The following is a 26,627-nucleotide window of genomic DNA, read 5'->3' on the forward strand; positions in this document are numbered from 1 at the left end:
AGGAAAACATCCAAAATGTATAGTTTCCCTTTCAGTCCGCAGGACATCGCTGCCGTCAAGTTCACCAACATTCACTGAGCAATGAAGCCATATGATGGACGGTGTTATACCGGCGTTGGTTACGCACTGGTTCATTGCATGTAGCGAAAACCTGCGCAAAAAACAAACCAGGTTATTCGCGTCTGCAATCTAAGCTTGGCCCCCTTCCTACTCACTTGAGGCAGCCTGTTACACCACCCGCGCCAAGTCCTGAGCTACATCCAACAAGCTCTGCTGACGTGTTTCTTCGTCCTCCACCGTCATTTGAGGCGAATTCCTTCCACCCACGACGCACTGCAGTGCCTGGGTAGCAACCAGATTCTGTAAGACCACCACCAGTTTACCGAACTGACTGATGGCGCGTGGTCGACAGTTAACCTATTTGCTTTCACTGTGGTCAACCAGGTCACATTGCCCGCTATTGCCTCATGGCGATTCCGCGTTCGGCAACTTTTCTCGTCCCACTTCTTTCCTCTTGGAAGACCGTCGCGCCCATGACGCCGATCATTTGTCGACTGGCCAAGCAACTCCATCGCGTCACTAGCGATCTCCATCACCTGCGCTTCACACTTTCCCGAACCATCAGTGTTACGAGGACGTCACCAGAGGACGTTCGCCTAGCCCGCGCAAGAGTACTCGCGCCAGCAAAACTAACTGTTGCGACCTCCGGGGGCAAGGTTGCCAGTCATCAAAACACAAAAAAGTTCTCCCTAACACCACAAGAAAATGCGATGGTGACAAGGATGACGAATGCAAAGACTAATTCTAAAACCGATGATGTACGTGGCGATCTTGGCGTTCTCATAGATGGACATCACGTCACAGCACTGGTTGACACTGGCACCGACTTCTCGATCACGCGACAAGAGCTCACGGAGCAGCTTAGAAAGGTTAAGATACCGGGGACAGGGCCGTACATAAGGAGTGCTGGTAGTCAGTTGATGACGCCCACGGGTAAATGCACCGCTCGACTTCACATCGGTGAAGTCGAGCTTTACAGCTTTGTCGCCATTTTGTCCTGTTGCCAGACTAATGTAAAGAGTTCATTTTCGGCATAAATTCTGTTCAAGGTCATGGCGCTGTTACCAACATGCGAGACTGTATGGTGATGTTTTGCGCACATCCGTATGTCGACAACAGCAGCGACGAAGCACACGGCTGTTTGCGAATAGCCGACGATGTGACGCTCTCACCGGGATCCTGCTGCTTTGTGTCAGTGTCCTGTGGGTGGCCTTGCTATGAGGATGTGATAGCACAGCACGTAGGTGCGCGTTTGCTTACGCAAGGCATTTTCATCGTGAGAGATGCCATGGCGCTTAGTGATGGGCAAGCAGACGTGCTCCTCACCAACTTCGCAACGAGCACCTTCCAATCAAGCAGGGCAGAGTGATTGCCTCCTACGACGATACCCGGGGACTCTTTTGCCTTGCAACCAGACGACGCTATATACTGGCCTCGTCTCGACTACTTTGTTGGTGGACATCTGCTCCACGCTGCCGCGCTCTGTCAGGCAGCGCCTGCTTGAACTGATACACCAATTCGAATATTGCTTTTCATGTTCGTCAAAGGTCCAGCAAACACCATTGACCAAGACCGAATTATAACTGAAGACAAAACGTGACCGATTCGGCAGAAACGCTATCGTGTGGCTCCGAAAGAACGCCAAGGAATTCATGAGCAAGTACATAAGATGCTCGAGCATGACGTCATACAACGTTCGAAAAGTCCTTGGGCGTCCGTCTTGGTTTATTCTAAGAAAACAAACGACGCCTTTCGCTTCTGCATAGATTATCGCAAGTGAAACAAAGTAACGAAAAACACGTCTATTCACTGCCTCGCATTGACGATTTGCTCAATCGTACGCGTCAGGTGCGCTATTTCTCAACAATACCTACGGAATGGCTACTGGACAATAGAGGTCGACGAGACAGATCGTGAAAAAAAGACCTTTGTGACGCCCGATGGCCTTACGAATTTAAGGTGCTTTCTTTTGGGTAGTGTGTGGCGCCAGCAACTTTTCAGCGTTTCATGGACGTTATGTTATCAGGCCTGAAATGGCAGGCATGCTTGGTCTAGTTGCACGATGTTATTGTATTCTCGGCATCATTCGAGGAACATGCAATTCGTTTATTCACTGTCCTCCAATTCATACGTATGAAAGGCCTTATTTTAAAACAAAAAAATACGTCATTTTGGTTTTAAAAAACTTAGCTACCTAGGCCACGTTATTAGTCACGAAGGTGTTCGACCTGACCCGGCCAAAATAGACGCTTTAAAGAAATTTTCTGAACCACACGACTAAAAGGCCGTGAGGCACTTTCTAGAGTGGTGTGCCAATTACCAACAGTTTTTTTAGGACTTTTAACCAACAGTTTTTTTTAGGACTTTTCGTCTATTGTGGCGCCATTGACACGACTCACACGTGAGGACGTCCCCTTTGTTTGGAGTGAACGGGAGCAAATGACAATAAATGAACAACGGCAACGCCTGCAAACCCCTCCAGTCACTGCGCACTTCAACGAGGAAATTCCTACAGCACTTCTCACTGACGCGAGCAATGTAGGTCTATATGCCGTTCTCGTGCAGCCGCAAGACAGCTGTGAAAAATAATAGATCACTGCAAAGCACTTTTCCAAAAATTGACTTAAGAGCATGTAAGGAGAGTTTCAACACTGCTGAATTTTAAAAGCGATGTGAGGGCTCTCAAAAGTGAACGCCAATACCACTTTTTTATGAAAAAACAGTGGCTGTGGTCGCCGGACTTTTTAAGACGCCGAGCAAACGCTGTGACGTGATTCTCGGCATGCCCCTTCATCTGCAACAGCTGCACTGCTGAAGTGTGGCCTGTTCTATTAGTTACGGCAACAGCACGTCATGGGTTGGTCACGGAGGCTGTGGTTGAAGATAAGAAAGTACACTTGATCCAGGACAGAGGAAATGAAGATGACGTTTGTTTTCACGCCCACACTAACAGTGCGCTCATGGGGGTGAAGCAAAACAAGCTTTTATTTCGCCTGTTCTAAAGCTCCTGCTGCTACAACCACGAAAACAATTATGACATCATCAGTAATGTCGGTCCTTCCTGTACACAGAGTTTGATTTCATTATAAAATTCCTTCAACTTGCCTTTAACTTGGCGTGAAGCAAATTCAGTTTGGGAGGACAATATGATGTGGTGAATTTGATGCACCGGTCAACACATACAAGTGTGTCAATCTCGTCATGTGTGTTGTCAAACACTTTTCACCAGACAGTGGCACACACTCACGGGTGGGTATGTGCCAGTTGTGTACGGGTATGTGACCCAGGTGATATAAACTTGGCATCTACCCAGGAACGACCAGAACACACATGGACAGCATTAACGCATGAGCTTTAAGAAAAAAAAACTGACATCGGCAGCGCTGACCTGACGAATAAATATAATTAGTGTCAATTCCCAGCTGAAATGGAACCAAAGCATTCTGCGTTACAATCGAGCATTCTTCCACAAAGCCATGCCGGGACTCTTTTCAACCTGCTTTTCCAAATAGACACTAGTGTTGCTGACATGCCAGTTGTGGTTGTAAAGCTGGATATCTGATTTTATAGGTATTACGTATGTACTCCTAAGATACAGGCGTCATGCCATATTCACGTAAATTGCAGTTAGTCGCCTACGATTGGGTTGATTTGCTTAGCAGTGTTGATGACTACTGTTCTCGTGAGCCTCGGCACAAACACCAGCGCTTCATATCAGCTTACCGTTTTTGGTGTTGCTAATATTCATGTGGTAGTGGCATAGTTATGCAACTCTAAGCAACTGCAAATAAAAAACATATGCGGCTGTTTAACGTTTGTGTGTGCGTGGATTTATACATATACTGAGCGCCACTTCATAACGGGTTGCTAAAAAAAACATGTTCACCATGCATCCGCATTCTTCGCAATACATTGATTCCTAGGTAAGAGGATTCTGCCAAATTTTTCGGTAATGAAAGCAATTTTTTAAAGTACCAAAGACTCAGTCATGCCGTGCAAGCCTGCAATGAATTTGTGGTTTGAACGCGGATTTTCCTGCATACAATCGTTTCCTACTGTGACCCTTGATACAGGATCAAACCGGCAAATGTCTGACTGATCACCTGCAAAAGCATGCTATACGATAGAAAGCATACCAAATAGTAGAGACGCAAGGATTTATCCATATATAATAGGCGTGTAGATGAACCTACGTGTTATACTAGACTAAAGTTTTTTGGCACACAAGGAGAAGCTGCATCACTTAGAGCTGGCAGCTTACATATGCGCATAAATAATACCCATGCGTAAGTAAGCAAACCGCCATTCTTTGAAGACTCCTCCCGTGCCAGCGGTGGGAGTTTCACTCAATTCAGCGTGTAAGAATCCTTGCTCTTTCTTTTCTCTTCCTACACAAAGGAAACAATACACTAACGTTGAGAGCAAGTGACTGTTTTCATCCTCTCTCTGTCTCTCTGTATGCGCCTTGCTGCCCGGTACTAACGATTGTGGAAGTTAAAGTAGTACACAAACCCTATCTTTTACTCGTCGTCAGAAAATCTCGGCTTCTGTCATGCATTGACTTGTTTGTTGAGTCTACCAATAATGGTTATTACAGCTTATAGACCCTTTCCCCAAATACGCCACGTGATGGTGAACTTTTTGTCAGTTTCGCTTCGCAAACGAGCGTGGGATAGCTAACGCCATTATGATACCATGAAAAGCGAGCTGTCAAATGTGTGACTGCTGTGATTTTCGTGTTAGTGGCTAGTTCTCTGCAATCGCGCCGCTTTCTAGCCTGAACGAGCTCTTGGAACTAACTCTCCGATAAGCTTTCTGAGCTGTTTCGCTGCACAATGAGCAATATTTTGTACCCTTCAACACGTTGGACGAGTAGTTTGGCTTGTTATGCCTAGCAGTGCATGGATCCGGCCTGCAAGATACTCCATCAGCGTGCCCTCTCGATGTGGTCCGCGTCCCGCAGGAACGCAAGAGTTGTCTGTGTGCGCTGCAAGAAACGCATATCAGCGTCGCTGGGACACACAGCCTGCATCGTCTGCTGTGGTACAATCACAACGGCGGCAGACTGTAGTTCTCGTACGCGGTGCTAGGGGTGCTCTATTTCAAAAAGGGTCTATTGAATGGCCACTACATGAAAATCAGCGCTAAAAAACATGCCTGCTGACTATCTTTTGAAGTGCATGGATGAATTGTTACGTACAGTAAACTAATAACGTCGAGACAGCCTCAAAGGAAGCATACGCAGCGCTCAGAACGTCGCGAACGTACAGCCTTGCTTACCATAAACTAAAGTTGTCCAATCTCCGTGCCACAGTCAGTACGTTGAAAGTGGCGTGAGTGACTTCAACGCCGTGGACTGCTGGGGAACAGCACTGAATAAAATGAACGGTCAATCTTGCTGCTCACGCTAATGTATGTGTGTTTCTACTGTAGCGCAAGTTAATCATTGCAACCTCTTTGAGAGCTTCCTGCGTTGTAGCGAGCAAAGTATGAACATGCATATCAATGTGTGTGACTACTTGGACAGAAAATACGCATTTTTTTTTGTAATTCCACTTCAATTCGCGGAAACAGTTTTTGAACCATCACGGGCGATTACTGGGCCGTCAAAGTTCAGGTAAGCCTGGCGGCTGTGCGTCAACACAGCAGGGTAATCCGCAAATGCTCGCCATGCAGGTGTCACTTCACGTGATCGTCCGCGTTTGGCTTTCTGCCCTGACTGCTCCTTCTACGGAAATAGCCCCACCGCATCTTTCCTGGGACGCCAACGACGATGACGCTGCTTTCGGCATTCGATGGATTCCTGCATCACACCCAAGTCGCCGGCACTGTTGCTGAATACGGCTGCTCATATGAACTGTACCCCGTCACCCCTGGCGGCATCACTCGATGCGCGGCTGGAATACCGACTGCCACCGACATCAACTCAGCAAGCTATAAAAGAGCAAGCGCGGCCGATGACGCTTTGTGGGCCCGGCTGCTGTGCGTCAACACAGCAGGCTAATCCACTCATGTTCGCCATGCAGGTGTCACTTCACGTGATTGTCTGCGTTTTGCCTCCTGCCCTGACTGCTGCTTCCACGGTAATAGCCCAGCCGCACCTTTCCTGGCACGCCAATGACGATGACGCTGCTTTCGGCCATCCGATGGATTCCAGCATCACACTTAAGTCGCCGGCAGTGCTGCTGAATCCGGTTCCTCATCTGAACTGTACCCCGTCACTCCTGGTGGCATCACTCGATGCGCGGCTGGAATACCGACTGCCACCGACATCAACCCAGCAAGCTATAAAGGAGCAAGCGCGGCCGGAGACGCTTTGTGGGCTCGGCTACTGTACGTCAACACAACTGACTAATCCGCTCATGTTCGCTATGCAGGTTGGTAAAGCGCACTGTAACTACGCGCTCAAGTAACTACTTCCTGCTGCAGCTGCTGGGCCCGCATTTCTGCCTTAAATGGTTGTTCAGTGCTGTGATGTTATCCACTCGTTGCTGTTGTTGTTGGGTGACATGGAAACACACCCCGGACCTGATAATCAAGCTGTAATAAACGAACTTAGAAAATTGCCTGCAGGTCAAACGCAACTAATTACGGAGTGTAAAGACCTGAAGTATCAGATGAAAACAACCGACAAAACAATAGCTGATCTTAGAGTACGTATGACTAATCTCGAAGCGCACTACCAAAAGAACATGCCCTTTCCAACGGGCGCAAGTTCAAAGGGACGGGCTTCAGTGTTGGCGAAGAATTCACACGTAATGCCAAGACTGCCCTCAAACACCTAGTTGCTTTTGCAAAAAGCAAATCTGCACCTTATTTTCTGCGCTTTAAAACCCTTTTCATGGGTATCAAGCACTATGCTTATGATGAGCGTGCAAAGAGTGTACGAGAGGTGCAATAGCAATTGCCTAGCCGCAAGTCACGCCCCCGAGCTACGGTACCGGAACGAGCTAACCTTTGCCTTTCCGTGATTTATGCCAACGCACGAAGTTTCATACGTTAATGCGATATCCTATCTAGTCTTGTAATGTCGTCCAACAGCAATTTACTAATAATAACTGAAACATGGTTGTCTGATTCTATTACCGATACCGCGATACTTGCAGATCTGCCGAACTTCTGTCTTTATCGGAAGGATCGCAAGGCCTCACGAGGTGGTGGTGTGCTTATTGCCGTACATCACAATTTTTTTTCTCTCTTGTTACCATTGAAACTAACTTAGAAATGATATCGGTATTCTGTCACGCCTCACCGCAGACAGTCCTTTTGGACGTTTGCTATAGGCCGCCACATAACATTCCTCATTTCGCACGCGAACTTAAAAACATCTTATACGAGATTAGCAAAAAACGCCCGAACGCAAATGTCCTGCTTTTGGGGGATTTTAATTTCCCACAATGAAGCTGGAGTAATGATACCGCTTTAATCAGAAGGAATGAAGCTGCCATTGATTTCGTTAATGTAGGTCATATTCTCCGTCTAACTCAACTTGTCTTGGAGCCCACGCGGGTTACAAAAGATGCCTCTAGTATACTCTACCTTATACTAACCAGCCGCTTCGGCAGTCTATCATCATTACCTTACCTGCATGAAGTAAGCGATCATAAAGTAATACATGCTGTGTTCACCTTCCAACCGATACGAAAACTACAGTCGGACAAATCTATACGCCTATATCACATAGACAATTACGAAGCCATTAACAATGAGCTAGGCGACTTTTTTTCAACCTTCGAAGCATTATTCCCAACGTGCACACTTCAGGAGAACTGGACGCAATTCTGAGACAAAATCAACAAACTCGTAACCAAATATATTCCAAGGCTAACAATACACACGAATCAAAATAAGCCATGGGTCACGAGAGCTGTAAAGAATCTTGAAAATGAAAAGAAGCGTCACTTCCGTTTAGCCACACGTCTTGGAAGCACTGAGGCATGGTCAAACTACTACATGGCGGAGGACAACTGCTTGACTGCAGTCCGCACTGCTAAAAAAACATTTTTTAACATTGACCTGCCCCAGCTACTTAGTCATATTCCTCGGCAGTTCTGGCGCATTTTAAATTCCCAGAACACCTGGTCTATCAGTTTAACGAATACAGAAGGCGCAACAGCATCGAATGTGGAGTGTGCCGATATTTTCAATGCAGCATTTTTTTCTGTATTTAAGAAAGAAACTATCACCCCAGTCGTTCTGATGCCTATTAACACAACATTGCAGATGCCACCCATGATCTTTTTTACTCATAGTATACTGTCAATTATTGAAAAAAGCAAACTGCGTACTTCTTCTGGTGTAGATGAAATCAACTCCAAGATTCTAATGAATACTAAGCACGCATTTTCAGCATTCTTACCCTATTGTTTTCTGAGTTATTGTCCACAGGTTCCTTACCATGTGATTGGAAAGTGGGAAAGGTCGTTCCAGTCTTCAAAGCAGGTAACAAAGGCTCCCCTTTAAACTACCGTCCCATTTCTTTAACTAGTGTCCCTTGCAAAATCATTGAAGGTGTCATATATTCACACATCATGACCTTTTTGGATTCAGTTAATTTCTTTCATCCTCTTCAACATGGCTTTCGTAAGGGACTTTTTGTGAAACACCACTAGCAATTTTCCTCCATGATCTCCATGCTAATCTTGATAACAACGTTCAGATGCCATCTTTCTAGACTAATCAAAAACTTTTGACACTGTACCTCATATTAGTTTACTATTGAAATTATCTGTGTTGAACTTAGATTCTTACGTAATAAAATGGATAAAAGAATTCTTAACAAACCGTTCTCAGTTTTTCCTTGTAAATAACCACTCATCCAAGCCCCTTCCCGTTACTTGCGGCGTTCCCAAAGGCTTGGTCTTAGGACCACTTCTTTCCTTAATATATATTAACTATCTACCGAAGCATGTGTCCTGTCCTATTCGTATGTTCGCTGACAATTGCGTAATTCATCATACTGTAACTAACATATCAGATCAAGAAAATAATATATCAGACCAAGGCACAACTGGTGCAGTCGATGGCAAATGGCTCTGAACGCCAAAAAATGTAAATTTGTTTCAGTTTCCCGAAGGCGCCATAACTTGCTGTTTACTTACGTGGTCGCAAATATCCCCGTTGAATCAGTTACAACGTATAGGTATTTAGGTGTAACTCTATCCTCCACCTTTCCAGGATTCCACATGCGACTAACGTCATTTCATCAGCAAACAAGACATTTGGATTTTTGAAACGTCGCCTCCGTCACGCGCCGCAACAAGTCAAACTGCTTGCGTACAAATCATTTATCAGACCACAACTAGAATATGCTGCTGCCATCTGGAACCCTCACCAAGCATATATCATCAGTGCACTTGAATCAGTACAGAATCATTCCACAAGATTCATCCATTCTTCATATTCATATGGCGTCAGCATTTCTCTCTTAAAAGCAGAATCAAACTTATCATCCTTTGCTTTTCGTCGTCGTGTTGCCACGCTTTCTCTTTTTCACAAATTCTTTTACAGCTCGCTAAACCGCCCACCTTACGTCTCGCCATCATCATCACGCACGTCTCATCGCACTGGCCATCAACTGCAAGTAACCCGTCCTCGAACACGCACCGTCACATTGCAAGCCAAATTTTTTCCTCGGGCTGCCAGAGACTGGAACGACCTGCCTCACCATGCTGCTGCCGTACCAACTCATTCCGATATCCTGGACAAGTTGCAAACCTGTATCACACCATAACACCTGCATTCATTGTTCCAATAAGTAAACCACCCCTTATGTAATACCCCAAACTGGATCTTTAAGGTAATAAAATGAAATGAAATGAAGTATAGGGGCTTTGCGACACTTTTTAACGTGGTCCGAAATGGTTCTTGATGGGTGGTCGATGCTCATCTGACAATGTGAAACAAACATTACAGCGTAGAACGCGCATCAAAAGGGCTATATATAAACATCAAAGTCAGCTGAAAATTGCTCACTTTTCTATTGACTATACACAACCATTGGCTGTTTCGAGTATCATGATCTGCCTAGTATCGCAAAGTTGATGTGGCAGTAGTAACACGTCGTAGAGTGTCACAGGCTCACGCGCCGACGTTTCCGAGGTAGGACTTCCGCTTAAAAGCTGGAAAAAACAAGATGTCTTGTAAAACGGCACGAAGTTTATAGCAGGTGAAATGTTTCGCTCAACTACAGCTCGATAGCCAGCTGCGTTGACTGCCTCGCTGTGCATATTGACACATCAGCAGAGTCAGCTGCGTTGACAGCCTTTCGTCGAGATTCCCTGGCTGGAGTGGACAGGACGGCTGCATTTTCCCCTCGCCTCTTCCACGAACGCACCTGTCCGGTTCTTGGCTAGTGTCATTGACAGCAGGCATCGCCGAAGCCAGAGAGGCAATCGGATAAATGTAGTGGTCAGGAGAGCCCAGGACGTCTTTTGCTACTGTAGAAGCTTGCCGGCTTTACCCCGGTACTGCTGCTACCGGCCCCATTGTGGGTCCATTTTCCTTCTGTCATTTTGTTCTGCGTTGCAGTGCACATAAAGTGTGTTGTTCTAAACTGTCCAGTAGAGAAGACATCTTCTTCCGGAGCCACTTTCCGAAGACGGAGGGGATCTCTATCACGAAGCTTGGGCCTGGCATCACTTTGCCCATTAGGAACCTGTCCGAACGCTTACCAGGTATACTCATAGGTTCGCCGAAATAATCATGGGTTCGCCGAAATAATCATGGGTTCGCCGAAAGTATACTCATTGGTTCGCCGATATTCTGGCGACTGACTGATTATTTCGAGGGAAGAAAGTCTGCACGAGTGCAGTAGCTATGGCCATAGCCTCCGAGATTGTGGGCGCGCAGGAAGAGGGGGGGGGGAGAAACCTGCCGCGTGCCTGTGATCTAGGAGGCCATGCAGAACTGTTAATGCCGCCGCCACAATGTGCCGCGACGTGCCCACTCCGTGCTCTATAAAGCTTGCTTGTGACCACCCTTAAAGTGAGAGGCACGATTACAGGAAACAAAAAAAAATGCTCTAGATGTGCTCACGCATGGCCTCTGAATCACGCGCCGATGCGTTTCTCTCCGACTGTCCCAATTTCCACGTTCCCCAGCACACACAAAAAAAAACACTACATTAAAGGAAACCATGTGCGGACGCGAAGCAGTGGAGAGGGGGTCAACGGCACCCACAGAAATTAGTCTGCGTCGCCTCAAACAGATCCACCAACATTTACCTGACTACCGCTGCCAGTGACCATTGCTCCATGCCACTGACCGCTGCCGTGAACGCTGCCCGTGACCATGACTGCTAATACAGCTGGTCCCTGAGTGCACATGCCAGAGGCATGTAACGTGATCCTGTGCCAACCAAGACATACAGTTCTGTCTAAAGAAAATGTGGAACAGTCACTAGAGCGATCATCAACGGCTACGAAGTCATCATGTGTATCAAGGAAGTCCTTTAGGGGCGAAGCTTCTTAAGGCGTGGGTCGGTCGTGCCCGATGTATTTAGGCAGTGGGTAGCCACCTCTAGTTTAGTTCTTCGAGTGTTCGCTAGACGGTGGCACATAATTGTGGTTGGTGAAAAGTTGCGAGATGTTACAAAACTTGATGGCGGTACTTGTAGTGGATGATGAGAGATGCGAGACGTTAGTAAAAATGATGTCACATATGGTGCGTGTAATTGGTAGAAGGTAATCGTTCGGCGACATACGCTAGGGGCGCGTCGTAATAAAACCTATTCGCTGTGGGCGCGCGCTCAGAGTTTATCACTTTCAATTGTGTGGCAATGCGAGACTTATAGGAATGATGTTACATGTGGTGTGCGTAACTGGTGGAAGGATATTGTTCAGTGAAGTAGGCTAGGAGCGTGGTGTAGAAAACCGGTTCACTGTTGGCCCGCCCTTATGAAAATGATTTTTGAAAATCTAATGTGCAGCTAATGCACACCTAATTAGTCATTATATTGACATTAGACCTGCAAAGCCTAATGTCTCTTAGCATCAGGTGTGCAATCGAGACTCAGATGACAACATGCACCAGGATTTCTGATGATCAAAGTACACAGACTTTCCAGTGCGTGTCGTAATGTCAAAACACATAACAATGAAAAAATTTGAGTTAATCTTTTACAGCCAACAAAAACTTCATTTCTTAGTACTAAATGTAATAATCGCAGGAATTCTAGATCCCAAAACCACTATATGATTATGAAGGGCGCCGTAGCAGAGTGCTTCAGAAATTTCGACGATTTGTGATTCCTTAACGTGCACCTAAGTATAATTCAATTACTTGCTGATCTCGACATTCACGTACATGTTATCTTTCGGAAATCTAAAACACTAAACAGTTTGTATTCCCATATATTTTTTGACCATGTTTCAGTAAATATAACATCGACATAAAGACAATGTCTTCGTACACAAGCTCAAGTGTAAATCAGCTGGACCATAAGAGCAGTAATAATAATAATAATACTAATAATAATAATAATAATAATAATGAGCATTCTCGATGCCTACTACAAGACTACCGAAATAACATTATTTTAGTCAAAAAATGCTTTTGAATGTTTAAGCAAAGGTAGAGCAATCGATTTAAAAATATGTAGAACACTTTGGCCAGTTTCGAACTTGGTTCGCGTCAGGGAGGTGTGTATTTATCGTGTTGCGGCTGTATCACACCGGATTACATCGGATGTGCTTCTTGATATTGAACGCTCATGCTGTACATTTGTGTGTGTGTGTGTTTGTGTTTGTGTGTGTGTGTGTGTGTGTGTGTGTGTGTGTGTGTGTGTGTGTTCTCAGTTCTCAGGAACACACACACACGGGATGCGGGAGGCACAGGAACCGAGAACACTCTCAGTTCCTGTGCCTTCCGCATCCCTTACAAAAATGGATTTTTAGTTTCAATTGACCATGAACCGAGGCCTTTTTGACTCAAAATATGGTCAATTAAACGGCATCTACTGACGAGTGCACTCAATGAAAATCTAATTGAGAGGAGGTACGAAAGAGTCAATTCACTCTCACTCTTTACATATTTGATTTACATGCGTTAAGAAATGTTTAATTGAACCGCAGTCACTACAGTTTTATATGACATGCGTTAAGAAATGTTCAACTGAACTACAGTCACTACATATTTATTTGAAAAGCGCTAAGAAACCTTAAACTGAACCGCCATCACTACACATTTAATTGACCCAGTACTGATCACTTTCACTGAGGGATAGCTGAGTATGGATCTTGACACCTATAGCTACATCAATATAGGGGGCCCAACGCACAAAACGTGTGTGTGTGTGTGTGTATGTGCGTGTTCGGCAGTTTTATTGCGGGTATAATTCTGCAAGATGCAATCGTTCATCCCTTGTAGCCGTTGTAGTGTGTAACAAGTATAACATTTTGACCTCCGAGGTGGAGCCGGTGAGAGATTTCTTCTGTGCGTTGTTGAACAATAGAAGATAGTGCTCAATGCCAATGGCAATACATGCCAATGGCTGCTAAGGGAGAATGGCTGCTAAGGGAGCAATACATGCCAATGGCTGCTAAGGGAGAATGAAAGACAGGAGCATTCGGCTTTTAGATAACGCGCACGCTGCGATCCCCGTTAGCAGCCATTAGCATGTACATTGACCTCTATCTGACAAGAAAGGATTGCTACGTTATACTCGCTTGGTGTAACCTCCTTAGTTTTAGAAAGGTTTAGCGAGCGTTGAGCCACAATGACATGAATACAATGAACTAGTATATACCATGAACTCGAGGTGGTTAAAGGTGGGAAGTAGATACGAAGTGCAAGCCGTAAGAATGTAAAAGCAGAATTCTCCTGTCTCTCATTTCCCATTATCAGCCAATGGCATGTACAATGAGCACTTTCTGACAGGAAAAGGTTGCTACGTTACACTCGCTGGGCGTAACCTCCTTGGTTTTAGAAAGGTTTAGCGAGCGTTGGGCCGCAGTTCCATGAATACAGTGAACTTATATATACCATGAACTCAAGGTAGTTAATGGTGGGAAGTAGATACGAAGTGCAAGCCGTGAGAAAGTAAAAGCCGAATTCTCCTGTCTCTCACTTCCCGATAGCAGCCTTTGACATGTACATTCAGCACTATCTGACAGGAAAAGGGTGCTACTTTATACTCGCTGGGCGTAACCTCCTTCGTTTTAGAAAGGTTTAGCGAGTGTTGGGCCGCAGTGTCATAAATACAGCGAACTAGTATATACCATGAACTCGAAGTGGTTAAAGGTGGGAAGTAGGCCCGAAGCGCAACCCGTAAGAAAGTGTGCGTGTACCACCTCTCGTTTAGTTCTTGGAATATCCACTGAATGGCGGTGCTTCTATATGAGGAATATATGATGAAAAGATGCGAGATGATGGTACTTGGAGTGTTGAATAGATGGACGAACGGACACACAGACAGATGCATGGATGGACGCATGAACGGACGCAGGAACGGATGCATGGACGAACGCAGGGACGGACGCACGAAAAGACGCACGCACGGATGGGTGGATAAACGCATGGACGGTCACACAGATGGACGCGTGGGCGGACTGAAGCAAGAACGAATGGACGGACGAATGCTTCGCCCCAATCTTCATCATTCACTCCGTGGATATGCTGCCATTGTTTTCTTGCCCTGATTTCGGGGAAAGTGAGTGCCTTGAATTACGCAGACTATCTGCTCAAAAGTGAAGAAGCTACTTGGCTGCATGTGATGCAATTTTTAGGGTACATGGACATTTATTCTGGCTTCACGGCTGTTCATCAGCCCCAACATCGCAACCTTCCAGCAGAAAAATGGACACCTCGCTTAGATGCAAGAGTCCAGCCCAGCTTCCTTTCTGCAAACTACAGAAATGAACGCCGTTACCTTGATTTGTGATCAATATTCACTGCATTTGCTGGATCTGCAAACCTCGTGCCTCACTTCATTATTTTTAAGGTAGGTTTGTCATTTTTCAATTTCTTCATACGTTTCATTTGTAAGTAGGGAAAACCGAAAAATGTATTGGGCGTGAAATGTTGGAATATTCAACTGCGTAATTATTCGGGTTTACAATATTGAGCCCTCCTCTCCTAGATACTTTATTTTTATAACAAGGCCTACTCTCTTTTTTGCATATTTACAGGCAGGCCTCACCATAGGGATTCGAAAACAGGCACTCCACCAACTAAATGATGCTAGTCGTCTGTATTATCGTTTTGGTAAAAGTAAACAAACATGATAACAGATCTGTGTTTTGCTTCTTGGATTGAACAGTTAATAGAACACCATGCATCACTGTGTACGTGCGTGTGTGCTATTATTCATGTAAATTGTGTACTCGTGTCCTGATTTGTGATTATCACCCAGTTTATACCTTGTTTGAGGGACTGAATGTGTTCACAATTTAAATAACGCATGCGACCAGAAATTGTCGCTCGGGCGAGTTTTCAGTGATCACCTCTATTTTATTTCTAGCAACCGCTTAAAATATGAACTGATAGCAGTTAATTTGGTACCGCTTTTGGAAGAAATAAGTCAAGTGGCAAATTTTCAAGAAATGTTAGCGTGAATATTTTAAAATTGCATAACACGCTTGCTTATTGCTGATTTTGACTGAACACAATAAGGGTTGAATAAACACTCCCTTAAATTGTTTTCATTGCACTCGGTACCGAAAGTCACTAGCTGGTCAGTAATTCCTTTTGACTCGCTCAAAAGACGCTCAATTTATCCGCGAAAATTGATACTCAATAGAAACACGGTGGCCAATATTCTTGTGTAACTCAATAGGAAAACTCAATAGACGCTTAATTTAAACACAGTACATTCTATGGAGAAAAGTTAATTTACCCTCAATAAAATCTCTATAAATTTTGGTAAGGGATGATTTGCAGCTCTCGTGAATGAATATTTTTTATTAAAAATTCTGGAAGCAATCAACTTAACCCTTGCGTCATCAATGAATCTCATGGTGGTCCTTCGAGAACGGTGAAGAGTTGTTCTCGGTGGCCACGCTTTCTTCGTTTATCGTGGATCGTTTTGAGCGTTATTGGGCTCATTTTGAAGCGCTGCGCTTAAAATTTGAGAGCTGCTGATATCATCTGATCTGCCTAGTTGCGTTTTGTTTTTGGTAGCTTTTTGCATGTTTGTTTATTCTTGTGTCCTTTTCCTAAATGCAGGGTAATCATTCAGAATTGGCAGCTTCTATTGAATAAATCAAAGAATATTAACTCAAGTGTTTCCTTGAATTTCATCTGCTAAAACTCTGTGGAAATGAATACACAGTACGTCCGCAGTGCTTGCTTGAGAATAGGGTCTTCCTTAATCTAACCAATCGGTGAAATGATCAGCATACAATAAATAAACAGCGGAGCAAACACTTTAAAAAGTAGTGGCCCACCTCGTTGAAGTTCTGTCTGGACGAAGTGAGTACATTCGTGAAATACTCCGGAGGTACCACACAAAAGCTCTAGATATCCGCAGTCGAAAACCCGCGAAAAATGCTCCGGAGGTTCCGCGTAATCACTCCGGTTAGCCGGAGGAAAATGCCAGTAAAGAGTACTCTGGCGGCGCCACGCAATTGCTCCAGTCAGCCGGAGTGAAATATGTTTTCAAAGTACTATGCGTCCGCCACGCATTAACTCCGGCGAGCCGGAGCAAAAAATTCGCTCTGGTTGTCCGTAGCGAAAATTGCCCCGAATAGGAGGACGCTAGAGTACAACCGTTTTACTCCGAATTCGGAGTACTTTTTTTAACAGTGTAGTCGAAAAAAAAAACTGGGCAAGCCTTGCCAGAGAGTGAGAAGAAGTGTGCATTGCGAGCGTATCTACAGCTGTCACGCCAGAACTGGTAACGTCGGTGCAATCGCGAGAAGAGAACGTGTCGAGTGCTGATGAATTCAGTCGGCTCAGTTAGCGTTCTTTTCCAGCGTGCACTCAACCTCATTTGTGCTTACCGCGCTCGTGCTGTGCCGTTTGCGCATTACCTTACGTGGATGCGTCGATGGCGTTCTGCACAGCGGAGAGGAAATATTGATTGATTTGTGGGGTTTAACGTCCCAAAACCACCATTTGATTACGAGAGACGCCGTAGTGGAGGACTCCGGAAATTTTGACCACCTGGGGTTCTTTAACGTGCACCTGAATCTGAGTACACGGGCCTACAACATTTCCGCCTCTATCGGAAATGCAGCCGCCGCAGCCGGGAATCGAACCCGCGACCTGCGGGTCAGCAGCCGAGTACCTTAGCCACTAGACCACCGCGGCGGGGCGGAGAGGAAATATTGGCGTCGCCGTTTTGCACACCCTGTGCGACTTTGTAATCTGTTTTAGTGCTGTTTGTATCACGATTACCGCTCGTGGGGCATCTGAGAATACACCACGGAACTTCTAAAAGTGGAGTTTTCATATCGCTGGTCTTTCCGAACGTTAGTTTGACCAAGACTGCCAGAAATTCATTTGAGTTTTACTTACAGTCGGCACAAGTTAGTTGCTGCTTTTTAGATGACCTCAGTTGATGACCTCCAGTTGACGAAGGGAGTTGAATGAACAACATGTTTATGGCTCGCACGCTTCAATCCTGACAAGCTAGTCTCGCAGCGTTAAACTTTTTTTCATGTTCTTGTGTTTCGGGATACTGATGAAGTGTTATACTTACTCGGTGGTGGCAGGATATCAAACCCGGCACCGCAAAACGCCAGAAGTGTGGCCTTTGAAGGTGCGCTGGCCACATGCGTATACATAAGGTCCGCCGTGGGGCATAAGTTTAGCTGTTTTGAACGTGAGAGCGTCGGTGAACAGTCATTTCTGATATAACAATCTGTTGTTTCACCTAGGTGAGCTCTCCGGTCACGTTTCCATAGAGAACACGGAGGTGATGAGAAAAAAAATCACAGCATCTTCATGGAGCGATTGATGATGAGTGGGGTGAAGCATTCGTCAGTCTGTCCGTGCATCCGCTCGTCTGTTAGTTCTTGCATCCGTCCGTACGTGCGTTCGTCTGATCATCCATACATGCAACCGTCCGTGCGTTCATCTATCAGTACGTCCGTCCGTCTGTGCGTACATCCATCCGTGTCTGTCCATCAGTGCTTCCGTCCGTCTTTCTGTCTGTGTATGTAACAAATCACCCTGACAGCCTTTCGTCCATTTTATATCTTCCAGAAATCAGCGATCATAAGGTAATTCATGCTGAGTTTACGTTCAAACCGGTGTCTCGCCAGAAAATTAAAAAAATATACGTGTTTATGACAAAGGAAATTACACAGCTATCATTGATGAACTCCGCTCTTTCTTTCCATCTTTCAAATCATTTTTCCAAAATAGATCAGTGCAAGATAGCTGGAAATTATTTGCGGACAAAGTGTACTATCTTGTGGGCAAACATATACCCACATTCAATTTCCAGACCGACACTCAAAAGCCCTGGTTCACCAAAACATTAAAACGCCTAGAAAACAAAAAGAAACGCCTCTTTCGTTCAGCCAAACAGAAGGGAAGCCAATGCGCATGGGAAAAATACTATGTAGCCGAACAAGACTACCTAGGAAAGATATGCGAAGCAAAACACTCTATAACTATAACTTGCCGACCATTCTAAAAAGTGATCCACGCAAGTTTTTTGAAATTATCAACGCTCACCCTACGCAGTCTACTAACTTCACTGACGATACCGGCAGACCTGTAAGTGACGTTGATTGCGCAAACATCTTGAATAACGCATTTGGATCAGTGTTCACAAAAGAAACAGACCTTTCATTTTACATGCCGACTTCCACTATCGAACTCTTGATGCCACCCATCACATTTTCCGTGTCTGGTATAATATCTATAATTAACAACCTAAAGCTGTCGTCCTCCGCGGGTGTAGACAATATTAACTCCAAGTTCCTTGAAAACACTGTAGATGTCTATGCCGAATATTTATGTTTATTGTTTTCGCAGTCACTTGCCACAGGCCAACTGCCCGACGATTGGAAAAAAGGGAAGGTCATTCCAGTCTTCAAAGCTGGTAACAAAAACTCGCCTCTAAATTATCGTCCCATCTCCTTAACTTCAGTGCCTTGCAAAATTATGGAACACGTCATATTCACTCACATTATCAGTCTTCTTGACAAGGTTAATTTTTTTCATCCTGCACAACATGGCTTCCGAAAAGGGTTTTCATGCGAAACTCAACTAGCACTTTTTGTTAGTGACCTTCATTCCAATCTCGATAATAACCTTCAAACCGACGCCATTTTTCTAGATTTCACCAAAGCATTTGATAAGGTACCTCATAAACGCCTGTTACTGAAACTTTCCCACTTAAACTTACACCCCGCTGTCTTAATCTGGATCCAAGAATTCTTACATAACCGTTCCCAATCTGTCCTTGTAAATGATCAGCTCTCCAACTTTATTCCAGTTACATCAGATGTCCCTCAGGGTTCCGTCTTTGGCCCCTTGTTATTTCTAATATATATTTACGACCTACCAACGAACTTAACTTGTAACATACGCATGTTTGCTGATGACTGCGTATTGTACCGCACAGTAACGAATGTATCTGATCAAATTAGCCTCCAAAGTAACATTAACCAAGTGCAGCGTTGGTGTGAATGGTGGCGAATGGAACTTAATTCTAACAAATGTAAACTTGTGTCGTTTCAGCGTCGCCATAATCCGCTCACCACTTCCTACGTAATCTCTAACACTCCTGTTCAACTTGTGCAATCCTACAAATACCTTGGCCTAACTTTGTGCAGTGACCTAACTTGGGCTGAGCACATACGGACTATCATCGCAGCTGCTAATCGTACTCTCGGCTTCCTGAAACGTCATCTGCGCAACGAACCCCGCCATGTAAAATTATTAGCATATCAGTCCCTCGTAAGAAGCAAGCTTGAATATGCATCGTCAATTTGGAGCCCACAACACGCGTATCTCAATACTGCACTCGAATCACTTCAAAACCGTGCTACTAGATTCATTCATTCCTCATGTGCCTATCACATTAGCGTGTCATCTTTAAAAGAAGGAATTGGCCTGTCCCCTCTATCTTCCCGCCGCCGCATCGCCACCCTTTGCTTGTTTCATAAACTTTTTCACAGTCCACTTGCAATCGAACCTTACATTCCCCCCCCCCCCCCATTTCGCAGGTCATATCGCATTGGCCATGTCTTTAAAGTTGCCCGTCAACGTTCCCGCACCGTTACTTTTGCTGCCTCATTTTTTCTTCGTGCAGCAAAAGACTGCAATGACCTCCCCCACCATATTGCAGCAATCACCTGTCCATCAACATTTATGCATAGCGTCACAAGCCATTTTTCAAGCTAATTCATGGCTTTTTTGTACGTTTTTTGTAACCCCACCCCTTATGTAATGTCCCCCTGGGGATCTTTAAGGTAATAAAATGAAATGAAATGAAATGAAATACCTACTACTACTACTACTCCTACTACTTCTACTCCATACATCGGAGACTCATGACCCACGTCTTAAGAAGCTTCGCCCCTAAAACACTATTACTGTACTTAAGCCCGGCTACGACTGATCCATCCCCAGTGACAGGGTGAGCTTGAACTAAAAGCGTCATCCCACCTAGTCCTAGGAACCTTTCCAGAAATCGCAGCGCTGCGCCTCCCCCTGGCAGATCAGGGCTGGAGCATTGTGGGAAAGTGTAGAGCTGGGTGGGAAGAGCAGACGACGCTTTCCTGCTTTCGCCTGCTTTCATCGCGTGCTGTGAGTGGTTATGGATGGCGTCAGGTGCTGATCTTGTGAAGAAACGGCTACTTCTGACTCTTTCATGCATGTGAACTAGGTTGAGGTGCTGGCCACAAATAGCCAGCATATTCACATAACATGCCGAAGAAGAAGAAAACTGGTGGACAAACCTGCTTTGTTCTTTGGTGTCATAAGACGCGAAAGACTTCGGGCGTTTCGTTTCATTGCTCAGTGCTGCTTCAGGACTTGAATTTTTATGATGCTGCAGCTAAGTTTGACCTTTCATAAGACATTTGATTTTTCATTCACTGTGATCACGGGGTTGGAGGTTTGCAGTTGAAGCATACCATGTAATATGCAAAGTTATAGAGGCGACACCATTTAATTCATCATTAAGGAATGAAAAAGTCCCTTGCACAGTCACCTACACCGCGGTGATGGTCTAGTGGCTAAGGTACTCGGCTGCTGACCCTCAAGTCGCGGGATTGAATCCCGGCTGCGGCGGCTGCATTTCCGATGAAGGCGGAAATGCTGTAGGCCCGTAAGCTCAGAATTGGGTGCACGTTTAAGAACCCTAAGTGGTCGAAATTTTCGGAGGCCTCCTCTACGGCGTCTCTCATAATCATATGGTGGTTTTGGGACGTTAAACCCCACATATCAATCATTGCGCAATCACCTAAAACGACACGAAGGTGAACACTATCTCGTTTTTATTGTTAGTTGATGCGCAGATTCAACCACGCCAGTCCTTGGGTATCAGCTGGGTGATACCATGGGTGCGAACCCGTCTTTCATCGCGGCTGGGGGAAAGCACTGGTGTAGCTTCGTCGTGGGCAAGTGCTGGTGTGCCTTGATTGGGGTAAGCGCCCCTTTTGCAGGCCGAGGCCCCTGCCGATGCCCACGTCCGCCACGTCCACATAACCTTTCAACAAATTGCTGCACATAACGAGGTTTTGCATTGCCTTCATGATCAGACCGCCTTGACCAATCTCGGATATCACGCAATGACGTGATCACGGGAAGTTTCACGACGTTTTAATGATGTCACAATTTTCGACGGTGTCTGACGGCATATATGTTGTAGTCAACGGGTGATGATTTTTCGAATTACTCGACGTCGTCGACGCGGGACTGCCAACGGTTAAGTTTAACGTTTGATAATGCACCTACATTATTCACCTAAAAACAAAATTTTTCCATTGGTACCTATGGTATCCCCTGGCGGTGGCGTCAACAAGAGTGACGCGATAATTATCGCGTGATCGCGTCACCATAGGACATCATCGTAACATCATGAATCAATGGAAGTGTAAGGTCACACACCTTACAAATTATGTGACGTTCTGGACCTTACACATAGTAAGTAAAGTCACCATGATGGTATAATGATCACGTCATCAGACGACATCATCGCTTTGCACTGCTTGTGGGATTGGCCCACCAATCACGGAGGCCAAGAAAAACCTTGCTGGTGAGGTACTAAATGTTTGGAATGTCTCCGCTCATACAACCAGTGCAAAGCCACTTTCGGTGCAGTAAAACCTTCGAATAGGTGTGGGAAGAACCAACAAACCATTTCAATAAAATAAAAACAAGGGTGGCTGTCACCCTTAGGTCCTATTGGGTTAATCCATATAAAAATACTGCAAGTCCCTATAGCAGCCCCACTTGATGTTTATTTTGCTGTTTGCCGCTTGGTTATGTTCATTCGTATCTGCTTGTTATTCAAAATAAACCTATTTAGAGGTCTCCCGTATTGTGGCTTCGCGGACCTTACTTTATGGGGGTTTCCTGTGTCAAGGCAAATAGTGCTAGTTGTAGTTTCAATATTACGGATACAAAAGTGACACTCGCACCCAGGTAACGTTGCCAACTGATGTAAGCGCTGCTGCAGTATTTTATACATTTTTTTCAACACTGAATAAGGCTTCCACCATTGCTTTTAAAGCCACAGTCTTGCCATTAACAGCCTTGAACAGCATTACTTATCAACGTTTTCTGGCTAGAACATACTGCGCCCAGACACTGAGTGCTTATTACCACCATTACAAAGCTCTATTCCGCAGAATTTTTCCTTCTGAATACGCCAGTGGTGAGTCCTTCCGATGTTCTGTCCATGGCTGTTTTGGCAAAAGTAACAGGAACGGCTGTATGTTTTCTGCAGCTTGAAGAGCCATCTGCATCGAAACGACAAATCGTTAAATAAGCATATAGATAAACTATAAGCAAGGAATAACGGGAGCTCAAACAGTGAAATAAAATATTGAGTAAATTGTGCACACTAATGCTCATTCTGTTATATGATGGCATTGTTACCTTTTGTGCAGTCAGGTCGAAAATTCTCAAGTTCTTAACAGGAACCACAAAGAGACGGCATGTTTTATGCCGTTTCGCAAATGTGCAGAATATTGTCACATTGTGAAGTGCGACATTGAGCTGTAACTATGTAATCTCCACCCTGACAGTATTACCATGATGGCCGCTCTATGGGCGTGCTGGTAGCTATTTTTTACTATAATCTCAGCGTCCCAAGCGCAGTTTCCCATCCGCAACATTTGAAATAGGCAATTAGGATTCCGATGTGCCAGCAAAGTGAAGCTCGAACCTATTTATAGGGGTTGAAATTCGACATTAATTATCATGCGCGAAGTGCCAGGGTTTTTCACCATGTATCGCGCGGTAGCATATCACAAGTGATAGTGCCTAACATTAAGTACTAATAGTAAAGGTGAAAATAAAACAAAAGAGGAAAGCTTTGGCTACGTGGAAATACGACCATAGAAGTGAAGGGGTTCGTCACTAAAGCCGAGTAATGTCTCCAATTTAGGGGCTCTTTCGCTGGTACGTTAGCATTCTCCAGGGTCTCTTATGAGTCAAGAATACTTACCGTTTGCTGACTTTATGTTGCTCTGCGTTGTGCTTCTTCTGTGATTTCAGATTGAAGCAGGGTTATCACGCTCTATAATCCCGCAAGGCTGCCTTTGTACGCCCGCGCGCTACGGAAAACGAGGTGAGCCGACTCTTCCTCGAGCAGACGACACCCCGCCGGCGCTCCGGCTTCCCATAGTGCCTTGCAGGTAGTTTGGGTGGCACGCGTCAATTTCTTGAATGGTCCATAGTCACTCCTGTTTTCGTACTCCTTCGCCAGCGCCTACATGCTATGTATAGCCCGCAAAGTCCGAAGTATAGTCCGTTTCCAGCACACGTGCATTTTTTGCTGAGGCATCGCACTTTTAAAGTCACAGCAAAAGAAAAAAAAGAAACAAAACAACGCGTTTGGGTATAAATGCGCCCTAGACATGCACGTTGCCTCTCGTACACCTTTAGCTGACATGTATAAATCAGTGGGGGTAACGCTATATAAAAAAAGCGCATAATTATTTTTTTCTCAACTCGTGCGACCCCCAGAGGAGAGCGCCGTGATTAGTGCGAAGGAGAAGAGGGTATCTATAAAATTGTCCCGCCTCCGTGCGATTGCCACCGCCGGAGAGAAACCCGCTGCCTCTATCTCGAAGGTCATAGCTGACGCATGCACGTCGCTTCTTGCCCTCTTGTCATTCAACAACCATGTACATTTTAGCGCGCTCACTGGCGAGAGAAATCGCATAGAGTGCGCGGAACATCCCGTTAGCCCCATAGGCAATGAACTGCGATAGCGAAAAAATTCCTTGAAAACATGGAAAATTATTCGTGGGCCCCTTCAAACTGTTCGTGCTATCGCGAGCCATTTCGAGGGCCCATACGTAAGTTTTTTTGACTCAGCCTAGCGACTTCATGGGGTCATCATATGCGGGTACAGCATGGAAAATCCCAACAAGCGACCACTATTGCTGAAACGGTGCCTTCGCTGCATTTCATTCTGCTGAAATTACAACTGTTAAAAGTGGGTGCTTTATTACGTCGTTATAAAAAAATAGAGTGCTCATGGTGTCTGTTAGAGGTCATAGATAAAGCAAACTTATTTATATTCCCACGTGGTCGTGACGACGCATAAGATGCCAGCAAAATCCAGAAATACCTAACTCTTTATTAGACCGAACTTCTCGCGGGGAAACAAAGTTAACTGCAAGCGAACCACACACGCTGCGCCGTAGGTTCACTGATAACGGTGAAAAGCGCGTCGGCCGTCAATAAGGAGTTTTACCGCGATAGCGTTAGAGAAATTGTGTAACAGATATTCCGCCGTTTTCGTTTGGCCCGTCGCTTGTGAGCAAAAACTCTTCCGTGAGCGAAAATACTCGTTGAAAGGATCACCGCGGGAGGCCGCTATTTGTCCACGCGTGCGATCACACTGGAAAAGCCGAGCATTCCAAGAAAAAAGAAATAAATGCTCAAGGTCACGAGGCGTGTGTCTTGTAGTTTCTTTTCCCCTGCCACCCCTCCCTGCTTAGCTACCAGTGCTTTGATAGAGACGAAAGAAGTGAGATTACAATCGCAGCCTGCGACAAACCTTTGTAACTCCATACGCACTGGACGGAGTCGTAAACTTTTTGCGGCGTTAAACTTGTGAGGCAATGAACTCTTCCAGTGAAGTAATTTTATGGTTACCTGAAAAAGTGTTTCAGGGCCTCTTCAACGCATTTTGTTCGACAGGTGTCACGATGAAAACGAATCCATTCGGCGAATTGTAGGCGCATTTGGAAGGCCTCGAACTACGTCAAAAAAGATCGGGATAGTGCAGCCATCGCCGCTAAAACACCTAAAAACACACGTTAACTTTCAAACAGCTGTAAAAATGGAAAACTAAGTCCATCTAGCGGGAAATATATTATGCCTTTCCAGAGGCGTTGATCGAGCAAACAGCAAATGCCATATAATGTGCTAGATAATGCTAGAAATGCTAGATAATGTGAGGCATTGTCAGGCTCTTTATGGCCTCCAAGGTGGCAAGTGCACGGCGTGTATCTTGGAGGTCATGCTACTCTCTCTTTAGATCAAAAACCTGTATGTATCATTCGCACGATGATACAATCTACCGTGTGTGGGTGTGTGTGTGTGTAACAAAACAGATTATTATGTATGCACTTACCGCTTGGAGGCCGCTCTAGGAGCCGGATTTTGCAATCGCATTCAGCTCTTGAAAGCCAAGCATAAGAGTCTCCCAATGTTTTAGAATAACGTTTGCAGGCGCGATGGGCGTTGCGGGAATAGTGGGCGCCATATAAGTTTAAGAATAACGTTTCACACCACCCCACCCTCACACCCTCAGGAAAATTCTAGAGACATTCGCCCCGACCGCAAACCCAAATGCACGGAAGCTTCACACAGCACTTCAGGGCCTCATGAGCCGTGATCGCGGCACGCTATAGAAGGCAGACTCTGCCCAGACGGCGCTGCGAAAAACGCTGCTACCTGCACCCACATCGCCACGCCGGCCAAAAATGGGTAGTGCAGAGAGAGCTATCCACAAGCGAATGTGCATAGACCCTCCTCTTTCGTTAGTCTTGAGGCGCGGTTTCCAGAAAATCAAGGACCTGGCAATCTTCTTCTTTCCATCCAACCTCGCTTCATAAAAGTAGGAAGCTCACGAAAATGAAAAGTGGGCACAATGCCAAAGATTGTTTATTTATTTCGGCGTGCTGCAACTGGCAATTTAAGTGCAAGTGAGCATCGCATGACATCCACTTCGAGACGAGCACTCCGACGTGCCTAGTTAGTTAATTCCTAGTTAAAGCCACGACTTAGAACCTTCAAAGCCCTACGTGCGTAATGCTCTGTGGTGGCAACATCTTCACATTGTCGGTGGTGGCAACGTGTGTGACGTGCCAACCACGGGGGGGCGTCCTCTGTCTACGGTTGTACCTCACGCACCGCGGCCAGAGAGTCTGTTAAGCTTCATAATAAAAGTTACCACGGTTCTCCGTCAATGCTATTCAATA

At 45.3% G+C, this 26,627-nt stretch overlaps 1 protein-coding gene and 1 long non-coding RNA gene across 7 annotated transcripts in view; one reads left to right on the forward strand and one right to left on the reverse strand.

Annotated features, from left to right (window-relative positions):
* The window catches only part of LOC119177780 (putative thiopurine S-methyltransferase), a 428,663-nt gene that overhangs the window by 160,133 nt on the left and 241,903 nt on the right, over positions 1-26,627 (forward strand). The gene's annotated exons all lie outside the window — the stretch shown is intronic.
* LOC142767851 (uncharacterized) lies at positions 22,399-23,768 on the reverse strand. The gene is made up of 2 exons (XR_012885135.1): positions 23,636-23,768; positions 22,399-22,925 (listed from the first exon to the last, which is right to left on the reverse strand). It is a non-coding gene; the product is annotated as an uncharacterized LOC142767851 (long non-coding RNA).

Source organism: Rhipicephalus microplus, chromosome 1, assembly GCF_043290135.1.
Source record: "Rhipicephalus microplus isolate Deutch F79 chromosome 1, USDA_Rmic, whole genome shotgun sequence".
Lineage (NCBI taxonomy): Eukaryota > Metazoa > Arthropoda > Arachnida > Ixodida > Ixodidae > Rhipicephalus > Rhipicephalus microplus.